Genomic DNA, 19,015 nt, shown 5'->3' with positions numbered 1-19,015 from the left:
TCCCTGTCACAGGATACTGCAGAGGACTAGCAAGCTCGCTGCAGCCTCGTAGGGGATGGGGCACACGCAGGGAAAACGTAGGATGAATATCCCGGGGAATTCACTGAAGACGTGGCCAGCCTGGTAGGTGGCTGGTGGGCTAGAGGGGGAATGGGGTAGGGAAGCGTTCGGGGTCCAGCCCTGTATTGCCTGCCTGGTGGCATGACTGATACCGGGAGAACCATAAGCTCAGCAGCTCCGTGTGCTGCTGGGGATCTGTCATGTGTGTGCAGCCAGGACCTGGGTCACAGTGCGTGAGACGTGAGACGTGAGCTCACACGGGGACACACGGTCTGCACCCGGAGAGCCTGTCAGCTCGTGAGCGCTGCAGGGCCGGCAGGGCGAGGCAGCATCCCTCTTGGGGCACGCTTTGTGGCTAAGCTTGGAAATCCCCAGGGGCTGCAGGGAGTCACGCAGCCGACGGCACTTTGCCAGCGCTGAGCCAACGCCCCATCTGGCCTTGCGTGATCGTTGACGATGTCACGACGCGTTTTCTTTTTGCGAGAGCGGGCGGTTTTAGCCCACTGCCCCACTTCTGGCTGTGCCGCTCCAGACTCCCACAGAGCCTTCTGTCTTTGCCCAGAAGCTCTCGCGTGGCCTGGCTGTGCACAGTAGAACAGCTCCACGCCTCTCCCCAGAGCTGGCTGCATTTCAGCAGTGGGCAAAGTGAGCTCTGTTTGCAAAATGCTTTGGAGTAAAGGGCGTTCCCGGCACTTAGAGGAGGAGGGAGGAGGGGGCGGATATTGCATCAGCACCTGGCTGCTGTGTTCTGCACCATGCTGATAGTCCATGGGCTGAGCCCCTCTGTGCAGCCAACCCCCACCCCCTCCCTTCCCCTCCTTGATTCCGAGCTGGGGGGTCAGTAGGGACCCAGGTCCCTCCCCCCATTATTGGCAACGTCCCTCTTAGTAGCCCAGCTCCAGGAATCCCCAAAAGAGGGGCAGCTCTGTGCCTCCCCTGGGAGACACGCCAGTTAAACTGCAGCATGAGCCGGGCCCAGCCAGAGCCCGGAGGGGGGCAGGGGTGAAACGGCACAAAAAGAACCGACAGTGAGAAAGGGCGGGGGGGGGAAGGGAAGGGGGAAGATGCGGGAGGGGCTATCTCTCCCCCTCAGCAGGGCTCAGGTGCTGGAACGATTGGCATCCCTTGACCCAGCAAATGACACTGACGCCACTGTGTATAGCAGTGATCCGCAGTACAGAATCTGTACCCCCCTGCCCCAAATATGGCACTGAGACCCACGGTATAGAATCTATACCCCCAGTGCCACGTATATAGCCCTGTGACCCACAGTATAGAATCTATACCCCCAGTGCCACAGTATAGAGCCCTGTGACCCATCATATGGAATCTATACCCCCAGTGCCACAGTATAGAGCCCTGTGACCCACAGTATAGAATCTATACCCCCAGTGCCACAGTATAGAGCCCTGTGACCCACAGTATAGAATCTATACCCCCAGTGCCACAGTATAGAGCCCTGTGACCCACAGTATAGAATCTATATCCCCAGTGCCACAGTATAGAGCCCTGTGACCCACAGTATAGAATCTATACCCCCAGTGCCACAGTATAGAGCCCTGTGACCCACAGTATAGAGTCTATACCCCCCAGTGCCACAGTATATAGCCCTGTGATCCACAGTATAGAATCTATACCCCCAGTGCCACAGTATAGAGCCCTGTGACCCACAGTATAGAATCTATATCCCCAGTGTCACAGTATAGAGCCCTGTGACCCACAGTATAGAATCTATACCCCCCAGTGCCACAGTATAGAGCCCTGCGACCCATCATATGGAATCTATACCCCCCAGTGCCACAGTATATAGACCTGAGATGGCTCCTGCCTCTCAGCCTGTGCCCTTCTGGGCACCTCACAAGCAACAGCCGTTAAACAGTCAACGTCCCCATGGAGAAAACTCACTAAGGTGACCGCTTCCCCCTACCCCCAAGCCCTGGCACGGGGCTGGGGTGCCTGCCAGAGAACCAGGTCTCCATGCAAGCTAAGCTGAGCTGGGGTGATTCGCAGCTTCCCCCCAGCTCTGGGCTTCAAAGGCAGGGCCACAAGCTGTGTCAGCCAGCCCTGGAGAGACAACCAGCCCCTCCAATCCCCAGGCCCACGGGGGAAGGCCAGGCCACAGGAGCTCAGCAGTCGGTTGGGTTTGGATGGAGGCAACAGCAAGCCACTGGGCGTGCTCAGCTTCCCCTTTCTCCTGCAGAACCCCACTCCTGGCCCTGCAACTCCAGCAGGACCCTCCGTCAGCCCCAGGAAGGTCCTCGGGGCCTCCATGAACAGCCAACTCCGCTTCTGTGGCTACCCTCCCTCCTCTGCTGGCCTGAGCTCTTCACAGCCCCTTTCATGCCAAGCTCTGTGACCAGTCCCCCAATTTCTTTACACGCCAAGGGGCAGACTCTGGTCTCAGTGACCCGGGCACAGTGCCCATGTCCATAAAGTCACAGCGAGGGTGACCAGACAGCACGTGTGAAGAATCGGGACCGGGGTGGGGAGTAATAGTCCTCTATATAAGAAAAAGCTCCGACTATCAGGACAGTCCCTATAAAATCGGGACATCTGGTCACCCGAGTCACAGCCAGCACCGTCACCGCAAGGCAGCTGCCCAAACAACACACCAGCTGAGCGCAGGAAATGGCGGGGAGCCCCGTATCCAACAGGAAATATGGGGAGGGATCTGAGAGGGGGGGACTGGCTCTGCTTGGCCTCCGGCTAGGATTAGGGGCTAACACTCGCCAGACTTCCAAGCAGCCTCCAAACCCCGCAGCGTTCCCGGGGCCGGGGGAAGGCACCACACAGACTTTCCAACCTCCGAGCAGATCATCTCCTTAGCCGATCTTGAACCCCATTGCATTAGAGTGTCTGCCAGTCCAACTCCCTCCAGAGATACCAGCGAGCTGCCCTCATGGCCCTTCTCCCCCATAAGCTCCCCCAGGTGAAGACATCAACACCCCTCTCCACCCCCCCCCAGACTCCACCCACTCAGCCACACTCCCCACGCAGCTCTGTCCCAAGGGCGAGCAAATGAGCAAACTGACCTACCAGTGCCCGGTGGGATCCCGAGAAGCCTCCCAAGCCTGCCAGCTGGGTTCTCCTCCTGGAGCCCCTGGCTCAGCTGTGGTAGCCTGCCACCCGGGGAGATGGTAAAGAGACCCGCGATTGAGCCGGAGGCGCTTCAAACTCCTGAGTCATGCTCACCTTCCTAATCTCTCTGGCCCACCAGCCCGGCACGCTCCCCTGCCGCTTAGAGATTCACCCTTACTGCGGCCCCGTAAACAGCGCTATCTGGAGAGACCATCTTGCAGAACCTAGCCTTCCCCTCCCTGCCCATGGCCATGGCCACCACCTTGCCCAGCCCCCATCTCTCTCGCCTCCATCTCTCTCGCCCGCTACTAACTTCATTGACTTTTGCAAATTAGGTTTAATGCACGTTTTTTTTTTTTTTGTTGTTGGTGGGTCGTGTGGATGGCCCAGCTCCTGTCCTTGCAATATCTTGTTTACCAATTTCTGGGGATTCCCTTTGGGGAAAGCCCTGGGCGGACGTGAGGCGGGGAACCCTTCTCGAATTTTGTTGATTTTTTTAAAAAGTGCTTCTGGTGAGGCATCTCCCTGGCGGACATTACGTGAGGCATTTGAAGCAAGGGCTCAACTCCTGCAGATCTCACTGCAAGCATGTCTGTATTTACTAACATGTCCATACCACGGTTATCCATGAATAGCCCAGGGGCATAGCACACGCCCAGTGCGCTGGGCATCACACCAGGTGTTTGGACGTGCTGTGCTCAGTAGTCCACCGAGGGCCTGATGCCTGGCCCGCTAACGTCGAAGGAAACGCTCCCATTGACTTCACTGGGCTTTGGGGGCAGGTTCCAGGCACATTCTGCATGGATGCCTTTGAAACTTTCACCGGCTCAACAGGGTTGTTCTACCTGGATGTACCGGCGGTGCAGCCACAGGTTCTAGGTATGTCAAGGCAGAACGTACCCAATGTATTGCCAAATAGCAGCTCCTGGTAGAGCTCACCTGTCATGCTGCCGAATGGCCCAGCCGCATCCAGGTAGGACACACCTGCCATGCTGCCAAGCATTCTAGATGTGTTTTACGTCCATGTATGGTAGCACAGCACGCCTGATCTACCAGGATGTGCCTGGACTGTCCAACATCCTGGCCGGAGTGTTCTACCCGGGTGGATCTAGAACCAGAGCCTTTTGTCATCTCTGATTTTTGCAGCCTGGAATCTGCCCTGGGAGCCACCCTACACTGCAGGTATAGGCTGGGAGCTTTCATTTCTTTTTTCTGAATTACCTTTCTCGCCCTTGTGGTTGTAAAAAACTCGAGAGCAACCCATGTAGAGATGGCCAAGCTGCCCGCTCTCCCCACAGTGCAGTCATGGGTGGTTAACTACAAAATCGGTGGCATGCTCACAATGTCGGGGAAGACCAACGGGAACTGTATTGAATCTGAAGATAAATAACAAGAGATCAGGCTGCTGATCGCATCCTTTATTTGCACATTCAGTTCAGCAGAAACCTGCGCAGTGAGAGCAGAATGTCCAGCCGGCTGCAAAATCCAGGTCCCTCACCACAGTCAGCAGGGCCTTGTTGCTGCAGAGAGCTCTGGGCACTGCTGAGACCATTGGGCAGCATGGCAGGGGCGTTACATTTTGATGTAGCCAGAATGCTCAGCTGCACAGCCGGTGTGGGCTGCCCACACATACCCAGCATGCTCATCTGCACAGCCAGTGTGGGCTGCCCGGAGGTACCCAGCATGCTCAGCTGCACAGCAGGTGTGGGCTGCCCGGAGGTACCCAGCATGCTCAGCTGCGCAGCCGGTGAGGGCTGCCCGGAGGTACCCAGCATGCTCAGCTGCATAGCCGGTGTGGGCTGCCCACACGTACCCAGCATGCTCATCTGCACAGCCGGTGTGGGCTGCCCAGAGGGCCCAGCATGCTCAGCTACACAGCCGGTGTGGGCTGCCCGGAGGCACCCAGCATGCTCATCTGCACAGCCGGTGTGGGCTGCCCGGAGGACCCAGCATGCTCATCTGCACAGCCGCTGTGGGCTGCCCGGAGGTACCCAGCATGCTCATCTGCACAGCCGGTGTGGGCTGCCCGGAGGACCCAGCATGCTCAGCTGCGCAGCCGGTGTGGGCTGCCTGGAGCTACCCAGCATGCTCAGCTGCACAGCCAGTGTGGGCTGCCCACACGTACCCAGCATGCTCAGCTGCACAGCCGGTGTGGGCTGCCCAGAGGGCCCAGCATGCTCAGCTGCGCAGCCGGTGTGGGCTGCCCGGAGGTACCCAGAATGCTCAGCTGCAGAGCAGGTGTGGGCTACCCGGACGTACCCAGCATGCTCAGCGGCAGCCCTCCAACTGGCATCTCAGCAGAGATCTTGTGGACCCCAAATGGCCAGAGCATCAATGCTCCTTAGCGCTCATTCCCAGCGCCTGCCTTTTTGACCCTTCTCGCATCAATAGCAGAGTGATACAAACCCCACCCAGCCCTGCTCACCTAACCAGCCCCACTCCCCGGTAAAGCCAACCCAACCACTAGGTTCTCTCCATGCCACCATGCCCAGGGGACATGGCATTATAGGCAGAGGAAGAGGCTTCTCCAACTCTGGCACTGACTGACTCGGGAACCTTGGGCTGCTTCCCAGAGGGATCAAGTATTTGCCTTTCCTGTTGATTCCAGGCTATTAGCCTCCCTGTGTGTCCATTTCCTGATGCCTGGGGCTGGTGTGTGGTCCATGCTTGGTCATCCGACTATGGATCATGCCTAGGGTGAGAGAGGCAACTGATGGCCTGGGCAGGGCGCTGGCCTATGATTCCATTCCCAGCTGTGCCCTGTGTAACCTTGGGAAAATCACATTCCCCTCTTTTCCGTGCCTCAGTTTCCCCACCTGTAAAACAGGGTCAGCCCCTCCCCACCTCTGCACAGCCCTTTGAGGTCAGTGGTTGAAAAGCATGGGAGCACGTCAGTGCAAATTGTTCTAGATTTCGCAGGCTGCCCTGGACGCACCTCGGAGGCACAAGAGACAGCAGGAAAAATGCATTTCAGCCACCCGGCCGATCGGCAGCTGGCACCAAATCGAACAAAACCTGGCCAGCGTGATGCTGCTCTGCACAGATTGGTTTTGCACCATCCACTTATTTTAAGCCGCATGGATGACCTGTGTCTGCAAAGTGGGAGATTGTGAGCTAGCCTGTGGGCGCACCTCTGGGGACTGGCCCACGCTCATCAGGCTACGGGGACCCGTGACTCGTGAGTGTGAGTGGCCTGGTGTGAGTGTGTGTGTGTCGGGGGCGTCCACGTGTGGGTGTGTGCGTGGCTGTGGGTGGGTGGGTGCCGGGGGTAAACGAATGGGGGTGAGTGAACAGACCTCCCTGGAGCTCGGAAAGTGACCGAGGGCCGCCCCTCTCTGACTCAGGGCCCCCCAGTGCCAGGTTCCCCATTGCACATGCTCAGTCCTCACCGGGTACAGATGCTTTCAAAGGAAAATATGCAACTAGAGATGGGGGGTCCAGCCCACCCACCTGCCTCTTTCCACCTGCTTCCCCTTCCCCCACCTGCCTCTCTTCCCTTTGCCCTCCACCAACCCCCTTCCCCTCCCCACCTCTCGCCCGTCCCTCATTTCAGATCAGAATTTCCCCCCAGCCCACCCATGTTTGCCAGTTACAGCAGAGACGCCGAGCCAGCAGGCTGGCTCCTGCTCTCAGCCCCCTTGGTGTGAACCCAGAGTAACCCCCCTGAAATCAAGGGAGCCCCATTGCACCCCGATGTCACTGAGCTTATCGCCAGCCCCAGCCCAGCCCCCTGCCACTGCAGTTCTCTGGCACCCCCTCAAAGCGGGTTTTATTGCACATCAGCAAAAGCCGGGGCTAGGCATAAGCAGACTAAGCAACTGCTCAGGGCCCCGAGCAGCTCTAGGGGGCCTGCATTTGCTTTTGTTGTATGTGCGGGGGACCCCCCAAATATTCCTGCTTAGGGCCCCCAATGGGCTAGCACCACCTCTGCGTCAGCGACTGGCTGTCACCTTGGTCCAGTGCCCTGTGCCTCTCTGCCCTGGCTTTAGTCTGAGGAGGACAGCACGGGGTGGATGGCTCCCAACTCAATGGGCAGCGCTCAGGAAACAGAGAGGAGCAGAGATCGGACACAGAGGGGACAGCAGCAGGAGAACCCCTGTGCTGACCTGGCCACAAAATCGTACAGGAAACAGCTCCGAGCTATTTTAAAGCCCTGCGTGTTACAACCCGCATCACAGTGCATAGGAATAGGATCTGGCTCACACACATGGGTCTTTGGCACCCACTTGCTTTCTTTCCATTCGATCAGTGTGCAAAGGATGGGAGAGACAACATGCCCACAAAGGGTTAAGTCAGTGCAGACACCCGATCCGGCACTGCCAATGTCGCCCTGGCCCATTTGGCCCCAGAGGTTATCAATACACAGGGTCACTCCAAAGTGTGTCAGGGTGACCAGCTGGCTGGTCAAAGGTTATCAGAGGCTTGTCTGCTCTCAGCACGGATACCATGGGTGTGCCCGAGTGGGCATGCGATGGCCGGGATAGTCGCAGGAAACACCCCACAGAGACAAGGCACCAGACACACAGAGGGAGGGGTGCTCTGTCTGCAGGATCCACCCCTGCCTAGGGATGTTTGCCCCAGTGTAAATACCATCTCTGTGGTACTGTGGCTACTGCCACAGGCTGGCTGGCCCTTTAAGGGGAGATGACTCAACCCCACCTGTAGCAGATACTTCCCTGGCCTCCCCAGGTAAGGCAGATAGGCCATGTGACTCAATCAGGCCTCTGGGATAAATAAGAGAGAGAGGGCAGGGCTGGGGGCCTGAGAGAAGCTTGCTGAAAAGAGGAAGGCTCCTGTAGGATTGTCTATATCACAGCTAGTATAAGCCCTGAGAGCATGAGCCTGTTGAAGTGGGCTGGGAGGTTTGCTCCTGGATGCTGTGTAAACACACCCTGCAACATTAGGACAGCAGCAGATTGGGTTTGCCTGTTGACCTCTCTGAGCCAAAGAGAAGGTGGCCCTGGGGCAAGGCAAGATTCCAGGCAGGCCAGAGGACAGACTGACCCACAGGTAAGAAGGACTGGGTAGAAAAGCTGTTATTTTGTGTTCCCTTTTGGACTTGGTTACTCTAGAAGGTGGGACCTTCTCAGTAGTGACTCTGGTGATGGGCCAAGCTGCTGCAAGTCTCTAGCTGAGGAAGGGTGGTGGAGAAAAGACAGAGCTGGAGAGGAAGGCTGGGCTGGTGATTAGGGCATTAGTCTAGGATCTCAGAAACCTAGGTTCAACTCCCTGTTCTGCCACAGACTCACTGTGTGACCCTGGGTCGATCCCTTGGCTTTAGCCTGGGTTATGTAGGAGGTGAGACTGGATGATTACAAATGGTCCTGTCTGGCTTTGCAATCTATGAAGCAGGCTGAAAAGTGGAAACTGAGGCAGGGCTTGTATGGCGTTCCCACTTGGCCCCGAAGGAATACTCTGGAGCGAGCAGCCCTTTCACAGATATGGATGTTTGTGCTGATGTAATCTACTGTGGTGAGCTTAATGATCAGATGGCTCTGTGATGGCTGCCAACTTAATTCTGGGAAGTCCTGTGGCCTGTATTGTGCAGGGTCACAGTGGTCCCTTCTGGCTTTGTAACCTCTGAACTTCCATGAGTTGTGTTTTTTGGGGGTTTCTTAAAGCCCCCAATCCCTGAGTCATGTTGTTTACTTGAGAATCTCAGCCATCCTTTTTTTTTCTTTACAAAATAATATTGTCGGCCCCCCCACCCCGGCTACAGCGAAAAGCTTGAAAAATGAGACCCCAAAAGGTTCCAACACCCTGATGCAAAAAATCTGACCTTGCTCTAAAATGTCATGACTTTTAAGCCAATCTTGTGCTTTTTGGAGGGCTGACTCCGGACTTTTTTTTTAATGCTTGGGGTGAGGATGCTGGATGTCTGCAGCAGAGACTTGCATCCATGTCACAAGCCTGCTGCTACTTGATCTAGGCTGGAGAGAAAGAGGGAGGGGGCAGGAGAGAGGATGTCCAAGCCCAGCCCTCTCAGTTTGGCAGCTCAGATGGGCACCGGGGAAGGGGGGGGGGTGTACACGCACTCAGTGCTCATCTGACTATTTCACTGCTGGGCTTGGAGGATGCATCAGGAAATTGAGGGGGGAAGAGAAATGCAGAAACCAGCCTGCAGTGTGGGAGAAGCAGTCACTGAGCTGAAGGGAGGTGGGGAGGGGGGTGTGTGTGTGTGTGACCACATGAAATGGATGCAGAGGAAGAGACCGATCTGGTCACATGGGACATGTGCATTCAAAGGCCTGTTCCCCTACTTGTGCCATGGGAGGGGAGCTCTGTGCTTGCAGGGTCAGGGGAATGACTGGGGAGGTGAGGGAGGGGGCAGGTGGCACTAGGGAAAGGGGGCCCATGTTACCACAGAGGAAAGTGCTCTGGCAAATCAAGGTTGTTTCTGGGCTTTCTAAAAATGCAGTTCTGGGCGGGGGGAATGCTTCTGTCTATAACCACTAGACCACACTTCCTTGAAAAGGAAGCTCCAATGAAGTGAGCTGTAGCTCATGAAAGCTTATGCTCAAATTAGTTAGTCTCTAAGGTGCCACAAGTACTCCTTTTCTTTTTGCAAATACAGACTAACATGGCTGTCGCTCTGAAACTTCCTTCCCAGAGACAGATATAGAACCCAAGAGGCCTGACCCTGCCTCTAACCACTAGACCCCACTCTCTGTAGTCTCTCCAGACCCCATTACATGGCAGGTATAACAAACCACTGCCAGGCCCTTCTGGAGCCCTGGGTTTCAAATGACTGGCATCTGGATCCAGTCCCTGATCTCCAAGCTAAACCAAGGGCTGCCACTGGATAGCTTCATTGGCTGAGCCTGGCTGCAGGAAATTGGAACTTTCCTGGGGGGAGGGAGACACAACCCTGCCCATGGGGTGCTGGGGCGGGTGGCCAGGCCAGGCTGTGAGGGGGTGGGGGGGGGCTGATTGCCTTCTGCTGCAGATACAGACAGTCAAAGCTGTGTGATTAACCTTATCTATGGGGAGAGCCCAGGGATCCTATATTATCTCAGCATGACCAACTTCACCACTCCCTCCCATAACCAGAGACTCTCTGCCAGGGCTTTAAAAAGGCCGGGGAGACCTGGCAAGTGCTTCTAGGGATGGTGCCGCTCCGTTAACCCTTGCTGTGCCGTGCTGCCCTCCCACACCCAGCCGGGAACATCCCTTCAAAAACTTGAGCCATCAAAACCCTTAAGCGCCTGCCCACATCCCATTAACTAAGGCCCTTGTTCAGCATCTGTCACGGAGTGTGGGGGAGTCCAGGCCCTGCACCCCTCTTCCTGGGATTCACTGAGACTCTCAGCCAGCCAGTAAAACCGAAGGTTTATTGGACAACAGGAACACAGTCCAAAACAGAGCTTGTGGGTACACCCAGGACCCCTCAGTGAAGTCCTTCTGGGGGAGCAGGGAGCTTAGACCCCAGCCCTGGGGTTCCCTGTGTTCCTCCACCCAGCCCCAAACTGAAACTAAACCCACCGAGCAGGTTCCCTGCTGCAGCCTCCATCCACATTCCTGGGCAGAGGTGTTACCTCCCCCTCCCCCTCCTGGCTCAGGTGACAGGCTCTCAGGTCTCCCGTCCCCAGGGCACATTCCCAGGTCAACACTCCCCCCTCCCTGCTGCGTCACATCGTCACATCTCTCCCCCCTTCGAGACTGAACTGAGCGGGGTCACTGTGACCAGTGACCTGGGGAAGTTCGGGGCCCCCTCTCCGGGACAGCGCATCCGCTATCAGGTTGGCACTTCCCTTCACGTGGACCACGTCCATGTCGTAATCCTGCAGGAGCAGGCTCCACCTCAGGAGCTTGGCGTTGGCTCCTTTCATCTGGTGCAGCCAGGTCAGGGGAGAGTGGTCGGTGTACACGGTGAAGTGTCGCCCGAAGAGATAGGGCTCTAGTTTCTTGAGGGCCCACACCATGGCCAGGCACTCCTTCTCGATGGCCGCGTAGTGTTGCTCCCGGGGTAGCAACTTCTTGTTCAGGTACACGATGGGGTGTCTCTCCCCCTTTTCATCCTCCTGCATTAGCACCGCCCCCAGTCCCGTGTCGGAGGCGTCGGTGAACACCACAAAGGGCTTGTCAAAGTCTGGGTTTGCTAGAACTGGGCCACTGACCAGAGCCTCCTTCAGCGCCCGGAAAGCCTCCTGGCACTGCTCGGTCCAGACCACCTTGTCTGGCTTCCCCTTCTTGCATAGCTCAGTGATGGGGGTGGCTATGGCGCTAAAGTGGGGCACAAATCTTCGGTAGTATCCTGCCATCCCAATAAAGGCTTGGACCTGCTTTTTGGTGTGGGGAGCGGGCCAGTCTCTGATCACCTCCACCTTGGCCGGTTCCGGCTTTAGGCGGCCGCTCCCCACCCGATGGCCCAGGTAAGATACTTCAGCCATCCCCACCTTGCACTTCTCCGCTTTGACAGTCAGCCCAGCCCCCTGGAGTCGGTCCAGCACTTGTCTAACCTGGGACACGTGGTCCTCCCAGGTCTGGCTAAAGACACAGATGTCGTCAATATACGCCACGGCAAAACTCTCCATCCCCCTCAGGAGCTGGTCCACCAGGCGCTGGAAGGTGGCCGGCGCTCCCTTGAGGCCGAAAGGCAGGGTCAGAAACTCATAGAGCCCCAGAGGGGTGATAAAGGCCGATTTCAGCCGGGCATCTGCATCCAGCGGCACTTGCCAGTAGCCCTTTGTAAGGTCCATGGTGGTAAGGTACCGAGCTCCTCCCAGCTTGTCTAGGAGCTCGTCCGGCCTGGGCATGGGGTAGGCATCCGATACAGTGATGGCATTGAGCTTCCGATAGTCCACACAGAACCGGACTGACCCATCCTTTTTGGGGACCAGCACCACCGGCGAGGCCCAAGGGCTGGCCGATGGCTGGATCACCCCCAAAGCCAGCATGTCCCGGACCTCTCTTTCCAGGTCCTGAGCAGTTTTCCCTGTGACTCGGAAGGGGGAGCATCTTATCGGCGGGTGCGACCCTGTCTGCACCCGGTGGACAGTCAGATTAGTGCGTCCAGGCTGGTTGGAAAACAGCTGTCGGTACGGATGCAGCACCCCCCTGACCTCGGCTTGCTGGGCAGGGGTGAGCTGATCCGAGAGGGGGATTGTTTCCAGGGGGGAACCAGCTCTGGTCCCAGGGAATAGATCTACTAAAGGGTCATCTCCCTGCTCCTCCCACTGACCACACACAGCTAACACCACATTCCCCCTGGCATAATATGGCTTCATCATATTCACATGGTACACCCGGCGGTGGTGGGCCCGGTTCGACAGCTCCACCACATAGTTTACCTCATTGAGCTGCTTGACGACCTTGAACGGGCCCTCCCAGGCGGCCTGTAGTTTGTTCTTTCTCACGGGGATGAGAACCATCACCTGATCCCCGGTGGCGTAGGCACGGGCCCGCGCCGTGCGGTCATACCAGACCTTCTGCTTCCTCTGGGCTCTGGCCAGATTCTCCCTGGCCAGGCCCATGAGTTCAGCCAGTCTCTCTCGGAAGGTCAGGACATACTCCACCACTGACTCTCCATCGGGAGTGGCCTTCCCCTCCCACTCGTCTCTCATCAGGTCCAGGGGGCCCCTCACCCTCCTTCCATATAACAGTTCGAAAGGCGAAAATCCGGTAGACTCCTGGGGCACCTCCCTGTACGCGAACAGCAGGTGAGGTAAGTACTTGTCCCAATCCTGCGGGTGCTGGTTCATAAAGGTTTTCAGCATCATCTTTAGCGTCCCGTTAAACCTCTCCACCAGCCCATTGGACTGGGGGTGATACGCTGAGGCCCAGTCATGCCGGACCCCACATTTCTCCCACAAGCACCGGAGCAGGGCCGACATGAAGTTGGAGCCTTGGTCTGTCAAGACTTCCCTGGGGAACCCCACTCGGCTGAAAATGGTCAGGAGCGCATCTGCCACGGTGTCTGCTTCAATGGAAGCTAAGGGCACTGCCTCGGGGTAGCGGGTGGCGAAATCTACCACCACCAGAATGTATTTCTTCCCCGACCGGGTCGTCTTGCTGAGAGGCCCCACGATGTCCATGGCCACCTTCTGGAAAGGCTCCTCTATGATGGGCAAAGGTCTCAACGCCGCTTTCCCCTTGTCCCGGGCCTTCCCCACCCTCTGACAGGGGTCACAGGATCGGCAATACTGCCGGACCGTGGTAAAGACCCCGGGCCAGTAAAAGTTCTGTAGCAACCTCTGCCGGGTGCGCCGGATTCCCTGGTGCCCTGCGAGGGGGATGTCATGGGCCAGGGACAGGAGCTTGCGGCGGTACTTCTGGGGGACCACCAGCTGCCTCCTGATCCCACAGGACTCCCCTTCCCCTGGGGGAGCCCATTCTCGGTACAGGAACCCCTTCTCCCACAGGAACCTCTCCTGGCAGCCTCTCCTCATGGTCCGTCCCTCACTGAGGTCGGCCAGGTCCCTGAGCTTCTGCAAGGAGGGATCTTTCCTCAACTCGGCCTGGAACTCAGCGGCTGGGGAAGGGATGGGGCCCGGTTCCCCCTCCGTGGCCAGGTCTGAGGCCGCAGCCTCTCTGAGCCGTGCCCCTCGGCGCTCCCTCCCCACCCGAGTAGGGTCTCGCGCCTCCAGTGTGGTACCCTCCCCAGGGTCAGGTCGCAGTGCCCCTCGCCGGCTCTGGCTACGGGTCACAACCAGGGCGGTCTGGGGGTCGCTTGGCCAGTCCTCTAGGTCTCCCCCCATCAAAACTTCAGTGGGCAAATGGTGGTGTACCCCCACATCCTTGGGGCCCTCCTTGGTCCCCCATTTCAGGTGTACCCTTGCCACGGGCACCTTAAATGGGGTCCCGCCCACCCCCGTCAGGGTCAGGTAGGTGTTGGGCACCACCCGATCTGGGGCCACCACCTCGGGCCGGGCCAGCGTCACCTCCGCGCCCGTATCCCAGTATCCATTGACCTTCCTCCCATCCACCTCCAGGGGAACAAGGCACTCTCTCCGGAGGGACAGCCCCGCACCCACCCTGTAAACCGAGCACCCTGAGTCCAGAGCCTCCAGCCCTCTGGCGGGGCTGGCTGGGGGTACTCTTCCCTCCTGAGCAGGTGGCAAACTGGTAGCCCCCCTTTCCTGGGTCGCCTGCCCCTCGTCCAGCTGAGTCCCTACCCAGTTAACCCTGGGTAGGTTGGGTCTGCTCAGTTTGTCCCTGAGCCCGGGGCACTGGGCCCGTACGTGGCCTCTCTGGCCACAGTGATAGCAGCTCAGGTCACGTTGGTCCCCTCGAACGGGTCGGAGGGGCCCGACACCAGGCGTTCCCCTTTGGAGGGGGTTCTCCCTATTTCCCCGCTGGGAGGCCCCATGGTGACTCTCTCTCTGCATCGGGGGGGGCCTGTTCTTTTGGGACTCCTCCCGGCTACCCCCTGACCGACTGTTCACAAACTCGTCGGCCAGCTGCCCTGCATGCTGGGGGTTCGCGAGCTTTTTGTCCACCAGCCACAGCCTCAGGTCGGAAGGGCACTGTTCATACAGGTGCTCCAGTACAAACAGGTCAAGCAGGTCCTCTTTAGTTTGGGCCCCCGCTGTCCACTTGCGGGCATATCCCTGCATCCTGTTGACCAGTTGTAGGTAGGTGACCTCAGGCGTTTTACGCTGACTCCGGAACCTTCTCCGGTACATCTCGGGGGTCAGCCCAAACTCACGGAGCAGAGCCTGTTTGAACAGTTCATAGTCCCCTGCCTCTGCCCCTGTCATCCGGCTGTAGACCTCCACGGCTTTGGGGTCCAGTAAGGGGGTGAGGAACTGGAGCCTGTCTGCAGGGTCAACCCTGTGCAGCTCGCAGGCATTCTCAAAGGCCGTCAGGAAGCTATCTATGTCCTCCCCCTCCTTCCGCTGGGCCAGGAAGCACTTATCAAAGCTCCTTGCAGTCTTGGGTCCCCCCTCACTCACCGCAGCCGGGGCCCCACTGCTCCTCAGCCTGGCCAGCTCCAGTTCATGCTGTCTTTGTTTCTCCTTCTCCTGCTGCTCATGTTGACGCTCCCTCTCCTTCTCCTGACGCTCCCTCTCCTTCTCCTGACGCTCCCTCTCCTTCTCCTGACGCTCCCTCTCCTTCTCCTCCTGCTCATGTTGACGTTGTTTCTCCTTCTCCTCCTGCTCATGTTGACGTTGTTTCTCCTCATGTTGACGTTGTTTTTCATGATCCTCCAGCTCCCTCATTTTCCTCTCCCTCTCCCATTCCAGCCGCATCCGCTCCAGGGATGGGGAGCTCCGCTGGGAGGATCCCCTGCTGGCTGCTGGGGTCAGGGGGCCCTCGGTATTCGCTGGGCTTCCCACAACCCCTCCCCCAGGCATAGGTAGGAAGGGTCTCGGGGTGTCCTGGGCAGCAGTCTGACCCCTCCCAGCCTGGTCAGGCCCCAGGGCCCACGCTGCGTCCGCCGGGCGGCTTCCCTCAGGGACAGGGATCGGGTCATCCAAGCGATCCCTCTCCTCCAGCTGGGCAATCAGCTGTTCCTTGGTGGACCTCCCGACGCGCAGCCCCCTCTGCCTGCACAGCTCCACCAGGTCGCTCTTAAGGCGTTTAGCGTACATCTCCCGGCTGGCCACTCGCAGGCCGGGCAGCTGTCCACGGTTTCCAGGAAAAGCCCCTAGTGTGCCAGTCCTTCTTGAGGTCACCACCTCTTTGCCAGGGTCGAGTTGCAGACTCCTCCGCCCCTGGGACCGCTCGCTGCAATCCCCCGGGGGACCCTGTTACTGCAAAAGTCCTTCTCTCTGGTGACACACTCCCAGGGGTTAACCGCCCCCTGAAACCGTCTCTCTCTCTGAATCTTCAGCACGCCTGGTCCCCGTCAATCCCCCTTCGTTTTACTGTTCCCCAGTCACTTACTGCAGGAAGCGCCGTTCACGGGGTGCAGTAGATCCCACCGCTGCCACCAGTTGTCACGGAGTGTGGGGGAGTCCAGGCCCTGCACCCCTCTTCCTGGGATTCACTGAGACTCTCAGCCAGCCAGTAAAACCGAAGGTTTATTGGACAACAGGAACACAGTCCAAAACAGAGCTTGTGGGTACACCCAGGACCCCTCAGTGAAGTCCTTCTGGGGGAGCAGGGAGCTTAGACCCCAGCCCTGGGGTTCCCTGTGTTCCTCCACCCAGCCCCAAACTGAAACTAAACCCACCGAGCAGGTTCCCTGCTGCAGCCTCCCTCCACATTCCTGGGCAGAGGTGTTACCTCCCCCTCCCCCTCCTGGCTCAGGTGACAGGCTCTCAGGTCTCCCGTCCCCAGGGCACATTCCCAGGTCAACACTCCCCCCTCCCTGCTGCGTCACATCGTCACAGCATCCCACTAGAAATAGGCACCGCAAGAGGAGCCCAGCAACTAGATTTGAATTTGGATGGGGGTGGGGGGGATGAAGAACCCTCTGTGCCCCCCCCGTTTCTCTCTGCAAAGTGATCGCCGCACCCTGTCTAGCTCCAAGGGGCTTTGGAGCGTTGATCCCCACCTGAGGGTGCTACTGGCTGCTCCGAAAGCTGAGCCCAGCCCAAGTTCTAATGCGCCGATCCTCCCGACATCCCCATGATGTAGGGAAAGCAGCGCTGCTATCCCCATGTTGCAGGTGGGAAACTGAGGCACAAAGACTTGCCCAAGGGGTTGCAGGCAGAATCAGTAGCAGAACACCCCGTCCAAGCGTCTCCCCGAAAAAACCCATAAAGATGCACCCGTTTGATTTCTCTTCGGCAAATGGCAGCCACTAGCCCTCTGCCTGGCACGCCCTCACTCCCACTAGGCAAACCTCCCTGGGAGTCAAGTGGCACCAGAATCCGGCCCATCACACACGATGTGCTGTAGCCACTCGGAGCAGCAGGGGCAGAAGCTTCTAGGTTGCTGTTATTCACAGGCCCTGACTGAGATCAGAGCTCCAGTGTGCTAGGTGCAGTACGTACACGGTGAAAGACCCTGCTCTGAAGAGCTTCCACAGAAAGACCTGGAGAAGGAGTATTAAGAGCAGGGACTGTCTTTTTTTTGTTCCATTTGTACAACACCTAGCACAATGGGACCTGGTCCAGGACTGGGGCTCCTAGGGGCTAGAATATTTCATAACTGTCTCTATTTCACAGACTGGGAAGAGACCATCCCAAGGAGCTTGGCATTGAACCCAGGCCCTGTGGGTGCCAGGCTAGTGCTGAATGGCAGTTCATTTTCTCTGGGCCTGAAAAGCTTTGGGTGACTTAATCAAAGCTTGGGAATTGGAGTCTGCGTCATATCCATACTGTGAGTGAGTAACCCTTGGGCGTAATCCACACATCCTCTGTGTGGAGGGCGAGGGAAGTGGAGGGTGAGCAGAGAGGCCATTTCCAGCTGCTACAGCTTAATTTCCAGCTCAGCCATCCCTGTGTGGAGTAGCCCCTGTTCTCCACACCACGCAGACCCCCAGGGCTCTCTCGTTCATGTTGTCTGACTTAAATTATGCCTGGAATCCTTATTCAGCCACGTGCATGTCAAAACCTGGGATTTGCCCCTTGCGGAATTTGGATTCTTTAGACATCCCCTCCACGGTTGAAAGTGGGACAAGGCTCCAGACTCTGGACTCCTTATTCAACTCCCCTAGGAGTCGAGACCTGGGCCTGCCGGGTCGTGGCTCTGAAATGAATGGCTCAGGCCTTTGGTCTGGAGAACAGATGGATGGGCTTTGTTTACCCACCTCCCACGCCCCATTCATGAATAAACTCTCTCCTTGAGCAACAAAAGTGCCACATTCCCATTCCTTTGACCCCAATATCCCCAGCCTTCTGGAGAGAGGATTCTGCTCTCCGGAAAGGCTGGGCTCTGGGGGGGGCTGATCCCTTCCATCCTGGGGAAAAAGGCATGATGGACCCTGGAATCATAGAATCATAGAATATCAGGGTTGGAAGGTACCTCAGGAGATCATCTAGTCCAACCCCCTGCTCAAAGCCGGACCAATCCCCAACTAAATCATCCCAGCCAGGGCTTTGTCAAGCCTGACCTTAAACTTCCAAGGAAGGAGATTCCACCACCTCCCTCGGTAACGCATTCTAGTGTTTCACCACCCTCCTAGTGAAAAAGTTTTTCCTAATATCCAACCTAAACCTCCCCTACTGCAACTTCAGACCATTACTCCTTGTTCTGTCATCAGCTACCACTGAGAACAGCCTAGATCCATCCTCTCTGGAACCCCCTTTCAGGGAGTTGAAAGCAGCTATCAAATCCCCCCTCATTCTTCTCTTCTGCAGACTAAACAATCCCAGGTCCCTCAGCCTCTCCTCATAAGTCACGTGTTCCAGTCCCCTAATCATTTTTGTTGCCCTCCGCTGGACTCTCTCCAATTTTTCCACATCCTTCTTGTAGTGTGGGGCCAAAAACTGGACACAGTACTCCAGATGAGGCCTCACTAATGTCGAATGGAGGGGAACGATCACGTCCCTCGATCTGCTGGCTATGCCCCTACTTATACATCCCAAAATGCCATTGGCCTTCTTGGCAACAAGGGCGCACTGTTGACTCATATCCAGCTTCTCGTCCACTGTCACCCTTAGGTCCTTTTCTGCAGAATTGCTGCCGACCCATTCGGTCCCTAGTCTGTAGTAGTGCATGGGATTCTTCCGTCCTAAGTGCAGGACCTCTGCACTTGTCCTTGTTGAACCTCATCAGATTTCTTTTGGCCCAGTCCTCTAATTTGTCTAGGTCCCTCTGTATCCTATCCCTACCCTCGAGCGTATCTACCTCTCCTCCCAGTTTAGTGTCATCTGCAAACTTGCTGAGGGTGCAATCCACACCATCCTCCAGATCATTTATGAAGATATTGAACAAAACCGGCCCAAGGACCGACCCTTGGGGCGCTCCACTTGATACCGGCTGCCAACTAGACATGGAGCCATGGATCACTACCCGTTGAGCCCAACAATCTAGCCAACTTTCT

The 19,015-nt window shown here is 57.4% G+C and overlaps 1 protein-coding gene across 2 annotated transcripts in view; it reads right to left on the bottom strand.

The window, feature by feature from the left end:
• The window catches only part of SLC4A1 (solute carrier family 4 member 1 (Diego blood group)), a 40,440-nt gene extending 37,185 nt beyond the window's left edge, over positions 1-3,255 (bottom strand). Inside the window, exon 1 of one of the 2 annotated variants that reach the window (XM_074940945.1) lies at positions 3,097-3,255. The gene's annotated coding sequence lies outside the window, so the exon portion shown is untranslated. Of the gene's footprint in view, positions 1-3,092 lie in introns of both variants that reach the window. The other variant, XM_074940946.1, reaches the window with a different exon arrangement.
• Positions 3,256-19,015: the final 15,760 nt, after the last annotated feature.

The sequence above is a fragment of the Natator depressus genome, chromosome 27 (genome assembly GCF_965152275.1).
Source record: "Natator depressus isolate rNatDep1 chromosome 27, rNatDep2.hap1, whole genome shotgun sequence".
NCBI classification, from domain to species: Eukaryota; Metazoa; Chordata; order Testudines; family Cheloniidae; genus Natator; species Natator depressus.
This window is presented reverse-complemented; position numbering and strand designations above follow the sequence as displayed.